Source organism: Vulpes vulpes, chromosome 1 (genome assembly GCF_048418805.1).
Source record: "Vulpes vulpes isolate BD-2025 chromosome 1, VulVul3, whole genome shotgun sequence".
Taxonomy (NCBI): domain Eukaryota; kingdom Metazoa; phylum Chordata; class Mammalia; order Carnivora; family Canidae; genus Vulpes; species Vulpes vulpes.
In genome coordinates, this window is record NC_132780.1 from 30,209,325 (window position 1) to 30,233,467 (window position 24,143).

General features: G+C 41.2%; 1 protein-coding gene across 6 annotated transcripts in view; it reads left to right on the plus strand.

The window, feature by feature from the left end:
• Positions 1 to 24,143, plus strand: part of GLIS3 (GLIS family zinc finger 3) — a 598,942-nt gene that overhangs the window by 284,642 nt on the left and 290,157 nt on the right. The gene's annotated exons all lie outside the window — the stretch shown is intronic.

Genomic DNA, 24,143 nt, shown 5'->3' on the forward strand with positions numbered 1-24,143 from the left:
TGGGTATAGAATTTTTCAATAACATTTATTGAATATCTCACCCTTCAGGAATCACTCCTTGTGTTAAAACTGTATAGCTCCTAAATATAGTAATACACTTACCTGTGATTAGAATATCATGAACATCTGAAAGACTTTTTTTTTTTTGAAATTTACTTATGCCCCACCTCTTTTCAAAAAGACTGTGAAGCTATTTACAAAAAGAAAAGAAGACCTATATGGGATGATTCATAAATAAGAGGAGTTAGGGGCACGTTAGTAGGGAGTGGGGCTGTGACAATATAGCAATAAAATAGTAGAAAACTGAGTGCTAAGTGAGGTTTGAGCAGAATTGCTGAGGGCATTAAGGACTTAATATTCCCTGAGCCTTTTCTGGAATTTATCCACTTAAAAGAAATACTTGATTTTCCCATTCTGTTTTGGGTGATTTTTCAGTGACACCGGTTTGCCGCTCCACCTCCTATCCTTTGCCAGACTTGAAGATAAGGTAAAAATAGGAAGTGAGTTCTTGCTGATATGTAGACAGATTTAGATCGAAGGTTAGGAAAGGAGAGTCCGTGGCAGAATGTGGCCCGTGGCAGCTGTGTTCTGTTAGGCCTACGTAGTATTAAGAAAAAATAACTGAGTTAACATTCAGAAATAAGAGGATTGCATGTAAAAATTCAGACTCTCGGCTTCTCTCAGAAAGCTGGAAGAGCAGCTGACCATCCAGCCTTCTCTCCTGCATGACAGCAATCAGCCCCTGCCCTCCAGATGGATTTGTGCTCCTCTCATCTGCCTAGCCTTGGCGGGCATTTGTGAGTAAGACCCCTGACTCAGGCAGCCCTGCTTGCAGAGAGCTTGCAGTCTTTCTAACAGTGAGTGGGGGTAATTATTGCACGCCTGAGCGTGTTGAACAGAGGCTTTCATATAGTGTTTGCCTTTCTAGAGATGTCCCTCACCCCTACCTATGCGCACACAAGGCCCTTTGTACCATAGTTCATCTCAGATGACACATCCTCATTCACTATTCATTCACTCACTCACTCCTTCATTTCTCATTTATTACAAAACCTTTCTATCTTGTTCTACTGAAACTTGGGGGTACAGATAGTGCTATCATTGATATTTTAGAAAGTGCTTTAGAAATACTGTATTTAAGGGTTTGAGATAATGTTGGATGCTTAGACTCCACTCTGAATTCTCACTGGAAGAAACTGCTTATGTTGAGCACCCAGCTTACTCTTAGGGATGGAATAATGAAGAGTCTGTAGATATTGAAGGTTGGAGGTGAGCCATACTCCAGAGAAGAAAGCTCATTGATATAGTAAGAAAGACAGATGCAAATACAAGATTCTTCAAATAAATAAGAAAATTATGTGGATTTATTCCAAGTTTGAATGTGATTCACTTGAGGGACACGATTTTCTTCTCAGCTCCCAGCCTTTGGAGGCAGAGCTAAACTTCACTTTTCACAAACACTTAAATACAAGGTACCTAGTCTAAAGGGAGATGTATTGCAAAAAAGAAATGTTCAGCAAATCTATTAATTTTTGGAATTAGCAACATTAACAAAAACTCTTTTGGTCATTATTACATCAAATACAAGCAAATACACTGATTTCTCAACCTTTGGTTGTGTTTTTTCTTTTTTCTTTCTTTCTTTTTTTTTTTTTTTTAATGACATCTACAATTTTATGCCTCAGGAGCCAGCCCTTGTGAGCCAGTTGACACTGGGGCATTTGTTCTATGTGTGGTGCTGTGGTTCCACTTCCACCTGCTAAAAACCTGTGGAAGTCCAGACACTGGAGACCAAATTTTAAGCTTAGTCTACATTAAAAGACAAGGAGTTTAAACCATTTTAGGCAGATTCCTTCCATATAGACTGCTTTTGTCATAAAGCTCTGTATCACATGATAACTTATCCATCTATGAAAGGTCACACTGGATGATGTAAGCAGTTCTCTCAGATAGCTAAAGATGAATTTTTTAAAGGATTCAACCAGCAAGAATCTTTCCTTATTCCAGATTTTGAAGTCTGCATCTGATTTTCAAATTAAGTGAATGAGGTTTATTCAATCCATTCCCTCCTCCCTCCTTCTTTCTTTCCCTTTCTTTTTATCCCTTTCTTTCTTTCTCTCTCTCTCTCACTAAAAATGGAAGCCTAAAGAGAGAGTTTATCATTTCTTTTAAGGTAAAGAACAGGATGAGATAGACTGAATTGTAACCTAGTTTCTCTCTAAGCAGCTTCTATGGGATCATTATTACATGGCTTGGGTATAACACATTTCATTTTTGAAGGCTTAACTTAAGCTATTCCCCAGACTCTGTTTTAGTGAATAAAAAATATTATCTCCATACTGTTTCAGTGAATATTGTACTTATATGTATATTGTTATGTCCATCCCTACAGAATTGAATTTAATAAATATCCCTTCCATGATGGAAAGTTATAGCATTTCAGGAGTGAATGCCTGGTATTCTAAATATGACTTACAGGTGATTCTAATAAAAGTGTATTCACCACATATGTGGGTGATGATAAATCTCATCCTTAGATAGAAGCTTGATTGCTCTCATATGGCTCCCTTTGTGTGATCTGTATGTGCTAAGTATCATGAGCACAGTTCTAGGTACATGACTTCTTAATTAAATAATTACTAATTAACAATTCATTTTCATTTTTCTATCTCATTGTTTCTATGTGTGATCCCCAGTTATGAGATATTCATGGAAGTTTTTTACTTAGTATTTATAGTAGAAGTCTTTGGAATGCTCCTGCTTATGTGAATTTAGGTAGCTATTACTAAAGCACACACCCTGAACACAAGAATTTTGGGCAGAACGCGGATATCTTTTTGAAGACTTTGCAGAGTGGGGAAAGGAGCTCCACTATATGTTTTAGTCCTGACTGAGACTTAACTACTTTGGGTTAAGAGCAATGTGTTGACTCCACCCAATGCTCGATCTTTGGGATGTTGTATTGGGCATATGCTTGGAGAACAGGATGGGTGTGTGCTTTGGATAACTATCTCAGAGACTTTAATTCACTGTTAATGGCAGAGTGGGCTAGAGGCTTCCTGTCAGGTCAGTCAGGTAGTCAGCTCATGTGCCTAAGTGGGATCCTCACGTGTGGTTTTGCAAAATGGATCCAAACATTGCAGACCTGTTAATGAATCCTGCTTCACTCATCCTAGCTAGACAAACTTTCTTGGTGCTCCTAGGAAGAGACCACCTCAGGCCTCCCTCCATGCCTCTTCAGAAAAAGAGCATAAGATCCCTCTGATATCTCCCATAATATCTCCTCTAACTTCATTGCCAATTCATATTTTTATTGATTTGAAGGTCCTGTTCAAAACTTGTGTCTTCTAAAAAGTTTTCCCACTTAGCTTTAACTCATCTTGAACACTTACCCCTTTTTATCACTTTGGCCTCCTTAAAGGCAGGAATCATGTCTACTCCTGTTACTAGGTTCTCTCTATGTTACAGGAAAATTACTCTATGTTGTTGAGGGTACTTATTATGGAACCAGAGTCATTGGGGGATAGCCCAGCTCTCTGACATTTTTGTATGAGGATACTATGTCCAAGAGAAGTTAAAGTGCCATTCTGTGAATTTACTGATTGCCAATTATACAGCCAGCATTTATTTTATTTTATTTTATTTTATTTTATTTTATTTTATTTTATTTTATTATTTTATGATTTTATTTATTTATTTATTTATTCATGAGAGACACACACAGAGAGAGGCAGAGACATGGGCAGAGGGAGAAGCAGGCTCCCTGTAGGGAATCCTATGTGGGATCATGCATGACCTGAGCCACAGGCAGATGCTCAACCACTGAGCCACCCAGGCATCCCTAGCCAGCATTTATTTTAAGTTTTATTTTTATTTTATTTTTTAAGATTTTATTTGAGAGAGAGAATGAGAGAGAGAGTGTGCAGGAGCAGGGGAAGGGGCAGAGAGAGAGAGGGATAAGCAGAATCCCTGCTGAACACAGAGACTGATGTGAGGCTCGATCTCAGGACTCTGAGATCATAACCTGAGCCAAAGTCAGATGTATAAACCAGTCTGAGCCACCCAGGTACCCCAAATTTTATTTGTACTTATTTAATTTTTTTTGAGAGAGAGAGAGAGAGAGAGAGAGCTAGAGAGAGCAAGAGCACGCAAATGGAGTGGGGGTAGAGGGAGAGGGAAAGAGAATCTTAAGCAGACTCATGCCCAGGCATGGAGCCCAATGGAGGGCTCATACAACCCTGAGATCATGACCTAAGCTGAGATCAGGAGTCAGATGCTTAACCCATTGAGCCACCCAGATGCCCCTATTTTAAATTTTATTTTTTATTTTATTTTTTTAAAGATTTTATTTATTTATTCATGAAAGACACACACACACACACACACAGAGGCATAGACATAGGCAGAGGGAGAAGCAGGCTCCAGGCAGGGAGCCTGATGTGGGACTCAATCCTGAGACTGTGGATCATGCCCTGAGCCAGGGGCAGGTGCTCAACCACTGAGCAACCCAGGCATCCCTTTAAATTTTATGTTGATATAATTTCAGATATAACAAAGATTTCAAGAGCAATACAAAGAATTCCTTTGTACTTTTTACTTTGATATTCCAGATGTTAACTTTTCTCCATTATTCCCTCTACTTTTTTTCTGAACTATTTAGAGTAAGTTGTGGACATGGTGCCATTTTATTCTTAAATTCTTTAGTGTATAGCTCCTAAAAACAAGAAAATTCTCTATATAACCACAGAACAGTATCAAAATCAGAAAATTAGTATCAATACATACTGTTATCTAATATATAGACCTTAGTGATTTCACCAATTGTGCCAGGGTCATTTGGAGCAAAGGAAAATCCTGGATCACATGTAAGTGGGAACTGTGTCACTAACACCCAGACCTTTCAGCTTATTCTCTTGGGTGCTTTCTGCCTCTCTACACTAAGCAACATCTTCAGATCTCACTTCTGACAACATCACAACATCATGGAGTTATCTCAAAGTCTTAGTAGACTCTGATCTTTTAAAGCTGTTTAGTAATCCAGAATCTGGGGCTAGTAATGCTGTTATTTTTTTAAAAATCAGTGAATGCAAAGTAGAAATCTTGATGTCATTCTTCATGCTTTCCTTGTGTGTACCAAGTGGTAGAAGTCTCATTTATGAGATTAAAATTCAGAGAACTGTAGACAATGTTGACAGCAGTAGAACCTTGGCAAAGAATTAACTAAGGGCTAGAGATGCCTGAAATGTGGAGATGGGACTGTCTGCTCTTTCCATCTTCCTCATTGAACATGGTGGTGATGATCTTTGACTCCAGGGGAAAGAAAATATCCAAGTGCTGAGATTTAGTTTAAATAGTTCATCACTTATAAATTAAATATTTTCCTACCTGACTACTATGATTTTCATTAATTAAATCTTTTGCTTACATATCAGTTAGAGAATCTGTATTAAATATAGTGCTGTTACAGTGATTAGGCCTAGCTGGAGACAAAGACTTACCTCTATTTCCATGGAGCTTCTTGTTTAATTTACCAGAAGACATCCCAACATGGCCTCTAGCATTAAAGAGAACATAGTAGAGCAGAATATTCAGCTGGAAAAGGGTTTGACATTATTCAAAGGTTTGGAGGACAATCACAATACCCATAAAACCAGAAAATGATACATAAATCTTTTTTTAAAGTAAAAATGTTGGCTTATTTCTCAAAATGTTTCTGTTACTTAATATTATGAGTATCAGAGCCTTTGTTCAGCACATAATGTTCAGGGTAATTTGGTAGACAGGAACTAAAGATCCTTTAAACAACTTGCTTTTATCACAATTTAATTTTATTCCTCTATTCAGGCACAGTGACATTCATTTAGTGACTTTGTCGTGGGAACATTTCTTTGCATATAATATACAGAACTGTTCAAATGTAGTGTGTTTTGGATCACTCATTATTCATTTCTTTGGGCTTCCTTGGATGGAAAAGGAGAGTCCAGCAAACAGCTTCCAATAAAAAGTCTCTGAAAGACCTGACTTCTCATATATATAATTGGGGAAAAAAAAGACCCTTAATTTTTGGATATAGAAAGTCATTTACAACAGAGAACTAGTCCGAAGCTTTGGCAAACAAGAGAGGAGACAGAGAGAGAGAGAGGAAGGAGAAAGACAATTGGTCTGACTTGCTTGCTATAAATTGAAACCTTTGCTATCAAGAAGGGAAGGAAAGAATGCCTCTGACCAGGCTGGTTGTGATGTTTCTACCTCATTGGAACAGATCTCAGGAGACCAGTGACTTCCTCCTATGGTTCTGGACCTCCTCGCTTCAGGCCCTTGAGATCGTGTGTTCTCAGCAGTGCCCTGGAGATCCTGACCACACTCAGTCAGTGGAGGGGAGCAGGCAGACCAAGGATGGTATCTTGAAAGAAACACTTTGAAAACAACCTAGGATTTAAAGAAGAGTATGTGAAGCACCTGGGTAGCTCAGCTGGTTAAGCGTCTGCCTTTGGCTTAGGTCATGATCCCAGGATTCTGGGATAGAGTCCCACATTGGGCTCCCTGCTCAGCAGGAAGCCTGCTTCTCCCTCTGCCTACCATTCCCACTGCTTGTGCTGTGAAATAAATAAAATCTTAAAAAAAAATAAAGAAGAGGATGCAGTAGTCACAAATGTGATATACATCATCCAATCTGTCTGTTAGAAAATAAGTATCTTTGTTGGGGTTGGAGAGAATTATTTGAAGGGCAGCCATGCAGTAAGGGGCACATGAATTTGCCTTGGGGGTCAGATAATCCTGAACCCAAATTCCAGTGCTGCCGCATTTTTTGAAAAATTTTTAAAAGTTTTATTTATTTGTTTGACAGAGAAAGAGAGAGTCAGACAACACGAGTCCGGGGAGTGGCAGAGGGAGAGGGAGAAGCAGGCTTCCCATTGAGCAGTGAGCCCCACTCAGGGCTCAATCCCAGGATCCCAAGATCATGACCTGAGCCAAAGGCAGACGCTTCGTCGACTGACCCCTCCACCCCCACCCCAGGCACCCCAGTGCCGCCACTTTTACCAGCAATGTGACCCTCTTGGATGCGCTTTGTTAATCTCATTGATCCTCATTTTGTGCACCGGGAAAATCTTACACTCATTCTGCAAGCGTATGTTGGGCCCCTGTTGTGTACCAGCACTCCATCAGGCACTGAGGATTCATGGATGAGTACCATGCCTCTTTCCTGGGGGAGCTCAGGATCTCTAAGACCCACAGAGTGATGAGGCTTATGTGAGAACTTGCATGAGAGCATATGACAGGATTTCCAGCACATAGTAGGGGTTAGTATGTTTTATTTTCTTTTTCTTGGTGTCTTTGCAGCTTTCCATGAAAATGGGGAAATCCAAATTTTCTCAAGAATTTAGCAACTGCAGTCAGTCATTCCTATTACATCCCACACAAAATCTCTTCTGAGAAAATGTCATGATTTGGATTTTGACCAGTGAGTTGCATTCTTCTGCGGAATTGTTGCTGAGCTGAGTCAGCACACAGGAGCTCCTAGTCCAGCCTGGTGTCAGTGGCCACTCGTTCCCATGCGAGTCACTGCATAGTCACCTGGGGAGTCATTTCTCTCACTGACAGGACGAGGCTTGTGGACCGAGTAGGCTGGGGTCTGGCGGTAATCGAGCTCACTTCCCATTATGCATTTAAATCAGCGCTAAATGCGTATCTGTTTCTCTCATGTCCACCTTCCCAGCTGGGGCCTGAATTCTGCTGGAGTTCCCAATGAGCAGAAACACCACTTTGGTTTCAGCCTTGATTCAATTGATTTTCTCCTCCTTCTCTGCTCTGGTACTGGGGCAAACAGAGGAGGGAAATGAGGAGGAGGGAAGTCTACACACCTGTCTTCTGTTTCTTGCGAAGACCCCTGATGTCTTCCGCAGGGTCAGTGTTCTCCGTGTAGCTGCTGAGCCTTGGGGTAATGTGTTGAGGCCCGGGAGGAGCCAGGGTGGCCTTGTGTACAACTGAGGCTCTGGAAGGAGAAAGAACCTTCCTGAGGGTGAGCAGCAGGTTAGTAGTCATCCCAGAACTGGAACCCTGCTCTCAGAGGCAGCTGTCTTCTACTCTGCTGCTGCCCATTGATGATATGCTGTCCACATCACCTTCCAGGCAGCCAAAGGGCTCGCACCTCCTTTCTGGTCAGGTTTACCTATGGATCCCCACCTTCCTCGTCCTGTGGCCTCTCTCTGCCTCATGGCATGCCTCAGACATGCCTCCCGTAGTGTCTCCTGAGCTGAGACTTTCCTTTCCACCCTTCAGTGCATTCAGAGCAGTTCCAGGGAAGGATCTGAGACACACTTAGTCACCCCTGACCTTATGTATCTATTCCTCCATGCTTCTTAATAAGCATTAATCATGTCTGACAGTTTTTGATAATTCAGTGAGCAAGACACTGTGTCAGGTACTTGCATCGGAACAACTATGTGACGTTCCGTCTTCCCTGTTTTCCTGAGGAGAAAGAGGAGCCGAGGGAAGTTCTGTGCTTTGTGGTTCCACGATTTGAAGCCAAGTGGTCTCATTGCAGAGTCTGTGCCTTTAAATACTGTGGCATATTCCCTTCCCAGCCTCTGCTCCCCTGTTCACCCCACCCAGCCTAAACATGCTTTCTCTACCCCTTTTGCAAATTCCTTTCTGCCTATGGCCCCAAACATTGGAGACTCTCTGAGTTCCATCCCTGATTGTGTCCTGTATCCCCAGTACGTGTGAACCATGAGCAGTCTCATCTGGCACCCCCAGAACCTAGTTGTAGCCTTACTTCCAGACCCTCCCCACCACTGCCTATCTAGATCTACTTGGATGCTTGCACGGGCACCTCACACACAACTTGTTCAAAACCATGGGGTACCTTGTGTGGCTGCAGTGATATTTCAGGCATCAGCCTGGAGGGGGAGATGTTTTGTAGACCTTCCCGGTTCTGCTGCACAAAATTTTAGGGGTAGCTCCATGTCACAAGGTGTGGGTCCAGTGTTACAAAGTGTTTTTGATGAACATTTACCTGTGAACCAGTAAATGCTCCAATGGAAAACGATGTGATTTTAAAAAGCAGAAGTTGATAAATATATATATATATACACACATATATATGCATATATATATTTATATATACACATATGTATGTATGTATATGTATATATATATTTTTTGCCTTGGATATTCAATAGGTGTTTATATCAGAAGGAGCTCTGCAGGGGTGATGTTGGAAATAGCTTTGTCACTGGGTTCGAGGGTCCCTCCAGCCTCTCTTACCAACTGTGTCCATAGAACTTCTCACAGTGTGGATGAACATGGCCCATGGGGAATCCACGAGTTCCAGTAACCCAGTGTATCAAGCCATAGTGTGACACTTTGAAAGGGAAGCCAGGAACAAAATTTGGAATTAATCTCTTTCACTCCCCTTCTCCACTCCTAGCCTCCAGCTGCTCTGCTATCTTTGGTTTGAGCAGTGCTATTTTTGCCGAGATTAAGCATCTTTTTATTTCCTTTAGGTCTGGTCTGTGCCTCGCTTGGGAGTGTTCATTTCGGTTTTACTCCCTTCCTTCCCGATCCATGAATTTTTGTTCTCAAACAGCCCTCTTAACGAATACAGTATCTTTTGCTTCCCAATATTGTTTGTTCCGGCTTATAAGATGTTCTTTGCCATCTAATTTTAGATCCAACATAATGACCTCCAAGCAGCCTCTCCTTTAGAGGGATGAAAGCCATGGTTAGGATGTCACTTCCCATAAATCAGGGTTGGTGAAGATGAAGGCAGCTGGGGGAGGGGGACAGGAACCCACAAAGTCTAACCCTTTCAAAGTCGCCTAATCCTCCCTCTCACCCCTCCTGCTTCATGCTACACTTTGGAGGGTGGATAGACCTCTTTAACAAGATGGAATGAGCTTTCGCATTGTTCGCCTTTGTCACAGCAACAAAAGCCCTAGGAAATTCCAATTAATTAGCAAGCCTTGGGCTAATGAAAGAATAAAACTGAAAGAGAAACGCTCTAAGCTTTCAGAGAGGCATACGCATGTGAAGACAACGCTGATTTCAAATATTTGGGGCTGTTTGTATAATTTTCCCAGGGACTGCCTTCCCAAGACTCAAAGTGATAAGACCAGAGAGAGACAAGAGCAAGGATTTGCCGGAGTCAGGATGTAATAACATTGTTGGCTTTTCAGGACTCTAAGTGACCCACCATCATTTGAAGATGGCAGTTAAATGTGGACTCACACAACTAGGGAAATTAAAACCAGGATCAAGATCCTTTGCACATTTTGTGTTAACAGTTAAACAGGGCGATCGGATCCTCATACAGTCGATTATGAAATAAGGTTGAAGTTAATTACTAGGAGAGATCAGGAAATCACTGTATCACTGTGTCCTTGAATGAAGACCTGCAACCAGTGTGGCTGCTAGAAATGTATGGTGATGAAAACACTGAAAACACTAACAAATGAGGCACTCATTTGTTAGCTTATCATTGGATGATGATTATGATGGCCCTAATAACACAATAATAAGAATTGTGTAGCGATAAAGCCACAAATAGAACTGCTACCAACAACTAACCTGTACTAAACATTTGCTGTGCACTCAGCACTATTTTGAGCATGTTTACTCCTCTCAACGGTCCCATTAGATACTGAATATGTTATAACCCATGTCTTTATTACCTCCTTTTTACAGTCCAGAATATTGAGGCTAAGATAGGAAGTCACTGGTCCACATATATGTTACAAGCCAAGATCCAAATCCATGCAGTCTAATTCTGGTGTCCATACTCCAAACCACCACCATGCTGACCTGTCTGTGAAATATGGCATTACAGCATAGACTACTGGGCTAGATGTGGCCAGGCTGGACTGGGAGCTGAGAGTCGTCTGAGGCTCTGTTCCCAGTGTGGTCGCTAGTTATTCCTGTGATCTTGGACAAGTCATTCAGTTAGCATTTTTGGTCGTCAGTGTGTTCATCTATAAAATGAAATTATGGTATTGGTGATATATAAGGTGTCTTCCAGTTCTAATATTTTATAGATTAAGAAAATGATATTTTTCAGAAACAAGGTAAATGAAATGGTTGTTTCTGAGGGGTATGTGTGTGAGTGTGTGCAAGTGCATGTGCATGCTCCCACTCAGATATAAAACAGGAGGCATCAACTTTGGACTCAGGCAGGTTTGTGTTCAGATCCTGACTCTCCAGTGTTATTTGGCTGATTGCTTTATCTCTGTGGACTTTAGTTTCTTCTCTTCTCTGGAGATGATACTGTGTCCAGAGTGCTGAGTGTGATGTTTGAGCATTGCTGATACTTGTTTGTCCTCGTGTAGCTGCTGTGAGAGATAGGTAGAAGATGCAGTCCTTAGGGAGCTGGTTCAGCCAGAAGGGATATTTTCATGAAGAGATGGTAGGTAGGTACTTGTGCATGATGGATCTGTTGGGAATTAACTTCAGAGGTGGGAATGCCTCACTCCTGAGACCACCAAGCTGCTGGCATTTTTCCTGTTAGGCTTCTTCATCAAATTGTGTCAGCTTCCTTTCACTGTTCTTCTATGAGTAATTAATTGTTTTGTCTGTAATGTTCTTCAGATAGCAATGTCCTTCATACTCCATGGGACAAGTGATAACTGAGAGGATGCTGGCTTAGCAATTGTACAGGGTAGTATAGTGTCCCCTCTCCTCCCCCAAATTCATATCTACCTAGATCTCAGAATGTGACCTTATTTAGAAATAGGGTTTTGTAGAGGTAATCAAGTTAAAAGCTGTTGCCACATTGGATTAGGCAGGATCTAATTTGGACACGGACATGGAAGTTAGAATGCCATTGAACACAGAAGACACTCAGGGAGAACACTAAGTGATTACAAGTGCAGAGATTGTAGTGATGTGTCTACAAGCCAAGGAATGCCAGGGATTGCTGGCATCCACAGAAGCTAGGAGGAGGTGGGGAAAGATCTTCCCCCAGAGCTTTCAGAGAAAACATGGCCCTACCAACACCTAGGTTTAGGACTTCCAGCCAAAACTGTGAAAGGATAAATTTTGATTGTTTAAAGCCACCCAGTTTGTGGCACTTTCGTTGTGGCAGCCCTGGGAAACTAATGCAGCAAGAAAGGCACCTGTTTCTAAACCATAATAATCAGAGCTAGACAAGAGGGAGATAGACAAATAGATACAGACTAAGGGGAAAAAGAAAATACAGTGAATCCATAAAGATTATTTGGAAGCCACTTACTGCCATCAAGATTCCTCTGCCCAGAGTAAGTAAAGCTCTTTTTACTCTTAAAATACAGGTCAGAACAGGTGTCACAGAAGTGACAAAACAACAAACTTAACCAAAAAAAAAAGATTTTTAGTAGGCCATTCAAAAAATTATGGCTTTAAAAAACCAGTATATTATGACTACCCATGGAGATTCTGAGGTGTAGTCAGTCCATGCAGTGAATATTAAGAGGGGTGCCACTATGTGGTTTACCAGTGGATTTGAATATTTTTTGAAGTCACGTACATGTTTCCAGAAGTTGGAAAAGGGTCATTATGTCTGAAATACTAACTTGACTATAGGATAGATTGGAAAGTACAGAGTTCCTTAGAATGAGGTGATCATTTAATAATCGGTAATGGAATAAATCTTGAAATTGTAATAAGAAAAATAAATCTTGGTTATCTAAAAGGCAAGAACTTTGCAGAAAACAACATGATAATAAGACAAAGCTGTCAAACAGGCTTAGGCTATGTGGACTCAGTTTGTTCCAGAAAAGCTCAGAGTGAAGACAGCTCGTGAATTCTGTCATCAGGCAGTGAGGCCCGTATCACATGTCACTTTGCTTTGTTTTTAACATGTGGCTCAAGCTATGCCAGACCTGCTGCTGTGTGGGAGATGTACTTTCTGACAAAATAAGGCATTTTCCTGGCATCAGGCCCCTTTGGAATTTTTACTGGTGTGCATAAATCCAGCGAGTTTGCATTTCCCACACGTATCCAATGTGGTCACACTTGGCTTTCTGGATTTGTGGTGGTCTTGAAGCCTGTCAGTGCCAACATGGTCCATTCCTTATCCCCACTGGGAGTTGTTGTGAAGAAATGAAATGAGGCATTCATTCATTCGTTATTCAGAAATTGTCTCCCATCTACCATGCCTGTGATGAGGAAGAAATGGAGGAGACAACATAAAGCAATTTTGGAAGGAATGAAAATGTTTTGTTGGGTAGAAATGAAAGTATTTCTAACAGGCTGTCTCCTTCTCTGTCTTTTCATCCATCATGATAATAAAGTTCACTATGGAAGTTCATTTGTATTATTTTGTGTTCAAAGAGACAATGATGATGACAGTGATGACAATATTAATGTTCACTCTTAGTTGGCTGTTACTGGCTGAAGTGAAACACCATATAAATAAACTGCTCCTAGGATGTGAGTCTGAACTCTTCTGAGCTATTTTTGAAACCCCATTGGGCTGGCCTTTTAACTCCTGGTTCTTCATTCCTGTATATTTCACCCTTGGTTACACGAGTCATCAGTGAAACTTCATGGACCTCTAGGCACAAATTTATTATCTCTGATGGAAAAATAACCAAAAAAACCTTTTCCAGCAGTAAGAGTGCATGGTATGTTATCTTTGCATAAAAAGGACCGAACGTAATCCTCCATGTTGAAAGAGTAGCTGAGAGAAAGCGGAATGTACAAAGTGAGAGAAAAATATCCTCAGTGTTTTTTTCATATGTGACCTTGGGAACTGGCTCATTAAGTTCATTCATTCAACACATGCTTGTTGACCAAGCATCAGATATGAGACAAAGGACCAGAGGTGAGGCTCAGGTAAGACATGGGCCCTATTTTCTGGGGGCTCATAGTCTCAAGTCAGAAGATTGGTAAATCATCTCCAAATTTATCTGGTACCACACTCACCTTTGCTGAGTATATTCCAGCCAGTCTGGTTTTCGTTTCTTACCTCCAACACACCAGGCTGGACCAGCTTCCCAGTGGCTGCTTTCTTTATATCCTTTGCATCTTGGTTTATGAGCTGTGTCTTCCACAGGCCTTCCTGACGTACTTTGTCCAAAGTCACCACTTGGCCCTCATGATGCCCAGTCCCATCTACCTGCTTACTTTCTTTCATGGCACTTCTCATTTAAATTACCTTGTTCATTCATTCATTCACTTGTTTTATTGTGCATCTCCTTACCACTAGAATGTACACTTTACGAAAAAGCGGATCTTACTTGTCTTGTTTACCATTGTATCCTTAGAAGTACATTTTTTTTGAATGAATGGATGGATAACTATACTACATGATAATATGTTCTATAATGGGCGCGTTAACAAAGTGCTCTAGGAAAAGGAGGAAGCCAGTGACAACTTCCCTGACTGAGCAGGTTTGAGATACCTCTGCAGTGAAGACACGCGAGCGCGACCTGGCAGGTGGGGGAGGTGTGTTAGCAGGTGCTATTTCTGCTTAGATAGATGGGTCTCTTCCTTCATCATCCTGACCCTCTCCCAGCTGACCTCCTGGCTCTTAGCTTGCAGTGAACAGCCCAGATCGTTCACTGATAGAGACGACTATAATACTTGACAGGATAAGCCCTCAGTTGTGACCCCTGCCTTCTTTGGATGCATGGAACAGGGAAGTGAAGAACACATGTTTCCTGAAAACTTCTCTTTCATGCATTGAAAAGTTGCTAAAAGCCTGTCTTTCCAATAAGGAGAACTTGGAATTGATGTAATGGATAAAAGGAGCTTATGAAACAGAAGTAGGCATTCTTGACGAAATAAAAATAGAAGCTTAAAAGATGCATCGTTTTGGGAAAGTTAAAAAAGATTTTTTTCCCCTACTGTAAGAAAATATGTGTGGATGAGGCATGTGTTCTAAACTATAGAATAAGATTTGCATATTACTTCAGGGTACTGCAACCATGGCAATGCAGAGTTTTGCTGGTTCTGATAGACATACTTGCAATATATACATCCATTAACAAGATTATCACTTGAAAAGACAATTGAAAAAACTGAAAAGGTTTTTTGAGGATAAAATTTATTGATATTTAATGAAGCATGAAGCTTCTAAATGAACCATGAAAGCAATAGCTGAACTAATTAAGTGCACATAAAGGCTCCCAGAATACATACGTGATGTGGGCTGCATGCTTATCCATCGTGCCTGGTTACACTGGCATCCTGGATAGCTCGCTCATCACATACGCTTTGTGGAAGCAACAGTAAATCCTCCTGTAATGCATGCAGTAAAGAAGGAAATAACCATTTAGATTTCCTGCAAACGCGGATGGGATGTTTAAGTCAAGCGTTGCAGGGTTTATAGGTTATAATTTAGCAGAGTAAAGACTAGTAATAACAACATATTATTTCCACACACTTGATTTAAGCCTCTTTCTATGCTGTTTCATTGAATGATAAATCGTCCCCTGGTTCTAAAAATATGCATCTTCCTCCCTCCCTTTTCCCCTCCAAAGAGAGATCAAGGATGTTAAATAACATGAGTTGAACATTTTGTTGTGCAACAGGGATTCTTATGGGCCTTTTCCACTGCATGTGAAGACATGCCCGGTGGAGAGCAAAAGAAGGCAAAACCACTCCTGCTTTGGAGGCCATTACAGGTTGTACCAGTTGGAGAAGCAGACTACAACGACAAGGCTATTGACATTGACCTTTATCAATGGCTTTATTAGTTTCCTTTGTAGCTACTGGCTCTTCCTTTGTGGCCACAGACACATACTATCTGCCTGTTATCACAGATCTTAGTCTGTGATAATGAGCTTAGTCTGTGACAGAGCTTAGTCTGTCTTAATGAGTAGCTTATAGTTTCCTCATACACCTATCTGAAATTGACATCCTAGACCACGAAAGGAAGCTGACAAACCAGTAAGACCCATGGTAATAGTACATAGTAATGGTGGAAAGGCAGACACTGTAATAGGTGTCAGGTGGTACCTCTCAAACTCGAGCATATGTTGGTAGTTCCCAAAGGGCCTGAGAAAGTGCCAGTGGGTGCGCCCCACTTCCAGAGTTTCTGATTCCATAGGTCTGGGGTGTGGCCCGAGAACCTGCATTTCTAACAAGTTCCCAGGTGATGCTGATACTGGTGGCTCAGACAGCACAGCTGGAGAACCATTGCATGGTTCCATCTGACGAGATGCAGACTGGGGTAGGGAAAGGCATTTCAAGGACACCCATCTGAGAAGTCACAACCAGGGAGGGATGTGGTTTGTCTCAGGTACCCTTGAGACTCCCATCCTTTCATGTCTTTCTTTCTCTAAGATATCCATGGCCGTTCTTATCAGATAAGGGCTTGAAACTTCACTCACATGTAGCGTGACCCTTGGCAACTTAAGGAGCTACCCTTAACAAGGACATGTGCATTTTAATGGGGCAAAAGTCACAGAAATTAAGCTCTGGAGAAAGTATTTCCAGTTTCTGCTAGTGGGTTTTAAGGGACATAACATTCAGGTTTGAACTTCTACCATGCAGGCCAACTACTCTATGTGTCCACGAAGCTTCCTCTGCCCCTGTACCCTCTTGAATGAGCCCACTTTTGCTTGCAGGTTCTCTAATCCCTAACACAAAGCCCGTTACACAGCAGACACCTGGCAAAGGGATATTAAATGGATGGAAGGGTATATGTGTAATGGGGACAAAAATGATTAATTGCTGGTGTGATTGATTGAGTGGTTCTCTCTCTTCGTGCTCTTTAAGGAAACTGTAGTGTTGCTTGAAAAGAAAGAAATCCTATGCTTTCCTGGGGTATCCCTACCCCACTCTACCTGAGGTTTTAATCAGCAAATAGTAGGAGAAGATGAATGGCAGTGGGTATAGGTGAATTTGTGTTGGGAGGGAACAGTGGGAGAAAGGAGAGAAGAGGGAAAAGCCTTATTTTTCTAAAAAAAGACATTTATTTGAGACAGAGAAAGAACACCGAAGGGAGGGGCAGAGGGAGAGAGAGAATCTCAAGCAGACTCCTCACTGAGTGTGTAGCCTGATGCAGGGCTCTATCCATGACTCTGAGATCATGACCTGAATTGAAGCCAGAAGTTGGACCCTTAACTGACTGCACCACCCAGGTGCCCCAAGAAGAACCTCATTCTTGCAGGAACCCTAGGGAGAGTTTGTTCTGTTCTCTGGGAGAGTACAAGAGTGAAGGAAGGCTTTGGGTTGCTGAAGAGTGTAAGAGTTGCCAGTCAAAGGGGATGGCAGAGAGCTCTGGCAGCAAAGGTGATGTTTACATGCATTGCCCAAGTTTGTTTCTTTGAATGGAGTACCTCATCTGAAACTGGAGTGAGAGGTCCTAGGATTTATTTGGGTTGTGAGTGATTTGGTGTGTCAACAAATACCAAATAATATATTTTTAATGTGAATAATAGAGATAAATGAATAGCACACGGTGGGAAGATGCTTAGTTGGTTGTATGATCTTGATCCATGGTTCTCAAAGTGGGGGTCCCCAGACCAGCAGCAGCATCACCTGGGAAGTTACTAGAGCTGCAAGTCGTCAGGCTTCCCCCTCCCCGACCTACTGATCTAGAAACTCTGAGGTGGAGCCAGTATTCTGTGTTTTCACAGGCTTTTCAGGGGATTCTGATAACATACTCAAAGTCTGAGCACCAGGGGACTAGGGAGTTGCTATTCTCATGGTCCCTCCAATTGGGAGGAACAGTAGAGGCTCTACCTGACCAAGATCCTCTGAACTTCAGGAGGGCTTTGGGTAAAGAGGAGCAGAAGCCAGTGTTTTCCTGGTGTGAGTACAAATTTTTCCTAAATATTTCATCATTTTAAAGGCCTGTGAAGACAGAAACAGAAACATTTTGAGCCTAGCAAAGAAAACAAATGGGCTGAATATTAAAAAGGGAAAGAGAAAAATTTCTAAAGCAGTCACACTGAACAGAATCTACACAATGGCCCGAGAAAGGTCATGAGCCTGAGAAAGTGACTTGGTTGTGGATGAAGTAGACCGTGGGTCAGTGGCTCTAGGTGTAATCACCCCTGATGTCACAGCATGCACAGTCATATTCATTCTCCTGTTTTGACTTTCTAATCTTCCAGCAATAACTTAGTAACATGTGACCTTTTCAGTTTTTTATCCACCAGTACTGATATTTTTCTTTAAGTAGTATTATTTTGTTTTGTTTTCTGAGTATAAAAATAGCATGTTTATGTAGAAAAATTTTTAAATACTGAAAAAACCCCAAAGAATACAATAAAATTACCTTCCGGTATTCCCCAGACACAGAGATATCCGTTGCTAATATTTTAGGAGATAAACATGCGTAACTATTTTGTAATAGATAATAGCAGTGATTAATACCTAAATAAAGTGCTGTGTTTTCTTTCTCCACATTGTTATGAATGTTCCCCCATGTGTTTCAAATTCTTTGAAAATATAATTTTTACGTACAGCAGACTTTTTTTAAATGTGTGTGGAAGTATACTCTATTTAATCAAGTTTGGTTTCTTTTTTGTTAAAACTGTATGCTCACAAATAAATTTTACAATGTTGGTTGATGATTGGGTCAAATGAACATTTTAAATACTCTTGGTTGTATTACCAAGTTGCTCCCTAAATGGGTTAGATCACACTTTATACTCCACTCAATCTAGTAGCAGAATTAAAAGTGTCTACTTTATGTCTTATCTACTGGGTTCTTTTGTGAACTGTTTATGTCCTTTGCCTTTCCCCTGTCATACAAATGTTTATCTTTATTATTGATTTGTAAGGCCTCTGCATATGTTAAGCCCTTAACCCTTTGTACATAGAATGCTGGCAAATTATTAGTCTTTTTGCCTTTTCATTTTGTTTCGGTGCTTTTTGAGCTAAAATATTTTTGCAGTTACATCTTTGCCTTCCAGATCCTAATATTTTTTTAAAAACTCATGTATTTTCTTTTAGTGGTTTTATTTTTAATATTCAGCTCTGAATTTCCCTGAAATTTGTTTTGGTATATTGTGGCTGATTGTATTTTCCACCAATGGCTGAAGACATCTCTCCCATTCCATGTGTTCTTTTGTGGTGTGACTTTGCCCTGCTGCTTTCTTACAAAGTAGAGTTAATTCCTTTGCCCCATTGGAATTTGGATGAACCCAAGATTAGTTTGGCCAGTAGTATATGGCAGAAGTGATGCTGTGCCTGTGCAGGAATGGTCTTTAAACAGCCTGGGAACAGCCTCTTCCATGGCAGCTGCCATGCTGTTAGGATCCCAAGTCCTATGCCCTGGCCATGTTGAGGTGTTCCCATGGACAGTCAGCATGTGAGAAGTCTATACAGAGCCCCCTTCAGCCCTAGATGACATCTGGCCACAGGGCATGAGAGAAGCATATGCTGCTGAGCCCAGTCCACCCTAGGTAAATCATACAAGGTAATAATAAATTGTTGCTTTAAAGACCATAAATTTGGGAGTGGTTTGTTATGTAGCAATACATAACCAGAAAATAGTGTGATAAGGATTTAGCTTTGATTTCCACCCCCACCCCCCAAACAGTAAATAGTTGCTCCACTACAGTTTACTGAGTACCCTCCTATCCTCCACTCCTTTGTCATACCATTGTGTGCTGATTGTCATTGTGTTTGAGGTCATGACCTTTCGCTTCTATTCTGTTTGTCTTCCGTTTTGTAGCCTTCCTTCAGTGTTCCACAATTTTCACGTTCCTAGCTCTATCATGTATTTTCTTCTTCAAAGCCTTTTGGACAGTTAGTAGAGTTTATTCTTCCAAAAGAACTTCAGAATCTGTTGTCAAGGTAGTGAATAAGGAAGGGTACCTGAGCACTTCACAATCAGTCATGGCTCCTGACCTGAATGATGTTGTCCACCACGGTTATTTGGAAGTGTCTGGACAGACTTTAGTTTTGGATGTCACAACTGGGGGGAGTGCTACTGGTATCTAGTGGGTAGAGGCAGATGCTGCTCAGCAACCTGCAATGTCCAGTGTAGCCTCTCTGCATTGTGCATGCACATGCACGCACACGCACATGCACGCACACATACAAATTATCTGGCACGAAGTGTCAGTAATGAGAGTCTGAGAAACCAGGAATTAAGGTTATGAAATAGTTTAGAAGAGGCAATATACTATATTAGTATTTACACCTCGGAACATGTATATGTCTGTATTTATTCATGTCTTCAGGAAAAAAGAAATAGTTTTCTTCATATTACATCCTATTCCTAGGTATTTTTAACCTAAAAAATTTCCCTTTACACTTTAAAACTCATAATGGAGAATATATAAGAAATCTATTGCTTTTGCCCTATTTACATTGTAACTTGTCACCGATTCTGTTGCATTGTATAGGTAGATGGAATTTCTGGAATTTAATTGGTAGAAAGTAAGGAGAGTAAACTCAGTGTTTATTTAGAAAATGTTTGAGCTAGAAGGGACTTGAGAGGTTCCTTAATCCCTTGCCTTCCTTTGAGTGACGATAAATCTGAGACCTAGAAAAGTTAATTTACCTGCCTCATGTCAGAGAGTATAGGGGCCTAGAAAGAAGAGAAGCATAAGAAATAGCCTTTGGATGAGAGTATTGAAAATTCTCATAGTTTACATAAAAATTGAGAACTCCACACTGGGTTTTAAAGCCTTTGGGGATGTCACAAAGTGTTGGCAAAGAGTTTAGGAACCTTGCCTTGTGGCCTCTTCACCCTGCCTCGTCTACAGTGTCCTGGCAACCCTTCCGTGTATTCCTCTGGGGGCAAGAGCTGTGTCTTACAGGGTGTTTCCAAGTCACTTCTGCTTGCTAGAAAGTTTTTCCTTTGGATGAGCTATGCTCTGCCTTCTTGAGGCTAGCACACTATGGTTGAGTGGTGTTGGAAGAAGTGTAGTTTTCACAGCTGCTGAGGTGGCACCTAATAGGCTTGATGGGCAGTGGGAAAAAAACTGTTACTGGTTGTCTGACTAGTTGAGATATGGGATTGGGAGAGTTTGTAGCTTCAATTTCCAGGCAGACGAGACCTGTATGAATGGGTCATCCCCTAAATACTTGTCAAATAGAGTTTTATAGAATTTTATATGATGTTTTTCAGATTTTTTTTTTAGAGGGGCCTTAGGGGAGCAGTTTGGCCCAAGGAGGACTGAGGGTCCTAACCCCAGATGTCCCTGGTCCTGTCACCTTCCAGTGGTTCTCCTTGGGGATTTCAACTAGGCCTCTCCCAGCTATGGGAGGGGTATGAGCAGGTTTAACTAGGAACAGATGATTCTTGTGTTTCATTACCAGGCAAGGTTCCTGTGCCATGGGGACTCCATCCAAACTCATTGACATAATGAAGAGCCCTTTCATTATTTCAGACTCCTGAAGGCAGAATTTTTCCTCAGAACAGAGACAAAGACCGTAAGGCCACAATGCAAAGGAAATCCCTCAGTGCATGATTGCTAATTGGACAATTGTTCTGCAATTATTACTATGCTAGGACATAATCATTGCCTTATAGCCTCGTTCATTGCTTGTAAACTTTCTTTGAGATGGGAATCTTAAGAAATTACACTGTCAAGTTTGATATGTTGAAATTAGATTTTTACCTGCATTCCTTAACTAGATGCTTACTGTCCCAGAGCAGCCTGAATATTGGTTCTATGGCAGATTTACATTTGGCAGATAAACAAATGGGCACGGTTCCCACTGAAAACTGTGGGTCAGCCATGATTCTGCTAAAACCTAAGGTTTACAAGATTTAAGCAAACTCCAACTGAACCTCTTTTTTTAAACTACTGAAGGTAAATAATCTCATTTCTCTTTCCTCCTGAAAATTCATAGATTTTTGTCTGATCTGGGAGTGGTGTCTTTTGTATCCTCTAAGCTTATAGACAGAGGAAGGAGAAATCTGTCCAGGGGTGTTTTCAGACTCAATTAATGGACCGAAATGGGACTTATCTTTAGGCACACTTGTAAGGTAGGGGGTCTCTGTGTCTCTCTTCACTCCTAATCCCGTCTTCTGTGCTTACTCCTTTTCTCCTCCAACTATTCATCTCTTCATGAACACTCCTGTCCCAAATTCAATTCTCATTGTGTAGGAGGAGCCTGCCATCTGCCATCTTCATTCTATTTTGAAGGCGAAAGACATTTTTAACTGCTTCAGAGGTATTTGCACCATTAAGCATCATTTATAACTGACAGTCCCATGGAAGTGGTAGGATATAGTAGAAAGGGAGATTAGTCGGGCGCCTGACTACTGGGATTTTTGTACTGATTCTGCCGTTAACTAGCTGTGTGTCCTGGGGAAAGTCACTTTATCTCTCTGGACTTGAATTTGACCAGGTTGGAAACATGATGTCTATTACTCCTTCTTGGCATGTAAATTTATGAATTCAAAGCATGGTGGGAGCAAGGATGCATCTTTTCTCATGAAGAAAGTCTTTGAAATGATTTCATTATTTATTCTAGTTTAAAGTTAGCCTTTTAGATTATGAGAGATGAAAGGTTTTCATTGTGATCTGCAGGGAGGAAAGAAAATGAACACTTACTGAGCATATGGTTTTTGCCCAGCTAGGGGGCTAGATAATTTATTTTATGATCTCACCAAACGAGGCTTGACAAGGAGGTTTAGTCTACGTGGTTTGGTCAAGTTCACACAGTTGCACAGCTACAGACCAAACTTGGCTTCCTGGCCTTGTGACTTGACTCTGGCCTATCCCTTCTTGTCTCCATAGCACTGACCACACTTACCCATACATCCACGTCTCTCTCCTCCTTATGTTACTATTTTTCCTACAGAGTGCAGAGTGCAGCCACATGCCTGGGGATAGGTGATAGCTGATTAGACTCTGCTTTTATGTCAGTGCAGTTTTGAAAGATAAAATCTTATGTTACTGAGGCAGAATTTTAGACAAGACTCCATTTAAAGTTATTTGTATTGTTCTAAGGATAGGTTGATTTCTAGTAGAAAGGGTCCCTGTAAAATGTTGGACTGCGTGGGAGGTTGCTCATTCAGGGCACCTCATATTCACATCTTGTTGCACCTGACTCATTGTGTCATTGTCTTTGTGCTTGTCTGTGTGTGTGACTGTGTGCATGTATGTGTATCTGTGCATGTACAGGCATGTACACACACCTATCATGTTCTGACATCCCTATGTATATCCCGGTGAATTGTGTGCACTCAAGACTGTTAAATGAATAGCAAATTAGTAAATCCTTTCTGTAGTAAGGTGTATGCGGATGTAAGATCACTGTCATTATCACTATCATATCCTCTTCAATGTCCCAACAGCTTTGAGATCTTACCTTATTTTATCAGACATGAGTGTGTGCCATAATTCTCTTGATCTATGTTTCAGCTGCTCCTACCAGACAATTTAACCACTGGATGAATGGGTGAACAAAGGATGTTGATGTTATCCACCCAAAATTCCTGAAAGTAAGAAGGGTCATATGATAGACATTTAACCACTGCTATGGAGGTTAAACTAGTGTCCTCTGCTTATGTGTACACACAACAGCATTTATGATACCTACACAGAATCAGTTATGGTATTGTTCCTGACTGTTGCTTATATGTGGAAACAAAGATGTTAGAGGCATGAATGCATGCATGAATGTTCAAGTTTTGGGAGAAGGATCAGTGTCCAATTGTCCTGTCTCCTCTCCACTTCATAGTATTTCTGCAGTTATATGGAGGGTGATGGCTAAGAATGGATGAGCTCTTGGACACCCTTGTGTGACTTTGGAGTGTGACTAACTGGGTTTGACTCCTCACTTTTCTCAGGTGACTATGTTTTTTAACCTCAGATTGCTTCCTCTGTGAAATAGGATGGTAATAATCAGGATTATTGTTTAGTGAGGTGAGTGGGCTAACCCAGGCATAGAGCCAGACATCTGCCCCTGGTACCAAGTTAAGCCTTCCATTAATGTTTGCTGTCATGTATTTTTAATGTATTGATGTATTATTATTATTAATAGTAGTAATAGTAGCAGCAGCAGTAAGGTTGTAAGTTCTTGGTGAGGAAATAAGACCACCATGTTGATGTCTAGGTAACCCCTGCACCACTGTCGTGGTTCTTCTGAATGGCTAAGGAGAGGGGGAGGAGAGAGAAGTGTGTTAGATTCCTGTTTCCATAGGGGGCTTCACAGAAAAGGTGACAAGGCCAACAGTTTGCTGCATCCATGGGGCAGAACTGTGTGCTCAGTGAGGTGTAGTCTGTCTAGTGGGGAGTGAGAGG